A 597-nucleotide genomic window follows, 5' to 3' on the forward strand; every position below is an offset into this window, starting at 1 on the left:
GCTTAGAAGGCATGTAAGTTCTAGCCAACGACCGCTCTTTAGTTTACACGGTGTTCTTGCTAAGGCTAGCAGCAGCAGTTTGGACTGCTATATTCTCGAATCGCCCTTAAATATGGTGCAACAAGTCACGGCTATGCCGCAGAGGGTCCATGAGCTTATATTATTCAGTTGCGCTGAAACCGCTGCGTAATGCCATTTCTTCTGTCATTGGACGAAAGCACAAGATCGGTTACAACACAGGCAGTGGAATTTCCAGCGCTCGTACCTACCAAACACTGGGCTTCGCGTCCGAAAGTACCTGATGGTGGCAGCTGCGATTAATGCGGTGTACACCTCTGTTCACTTATCTACTAGAGGATTCTAAATGGACACCGCTACGGCTGACTACGTTATAATGCTCCGGTTTCGCCTTTTATTGCTCATCATGTGTAGGTCGTTGATCTACGCAACAGAGCAAGGCGTTGAAGAAGATGCTCGTGATACCAAAATAGAATTCTCCAGCATTTTGCTTCCAAAATAAAACTAGTAGAGCGATAGATGTATGAGATAACGTTGCTGCAAAGCAGCGCCAATGATTTGTGCAACGTTATTTGTTAC

Source organism: Phytophthora parasitica (assembly GCF_000247585.1).
Source record: "Phytophthora parasitica INRA-310 unplaced genomic scaffold supercont2.378, whole genome shotgun sequence".
In the NCBI taxonomy this organism is placed as follows: Eukaryota; Oomycota; class Peronosporomycetes; order Peronosporales; family Peronosporaceae; genus Phytophthora; species Phytophthora nicotianae.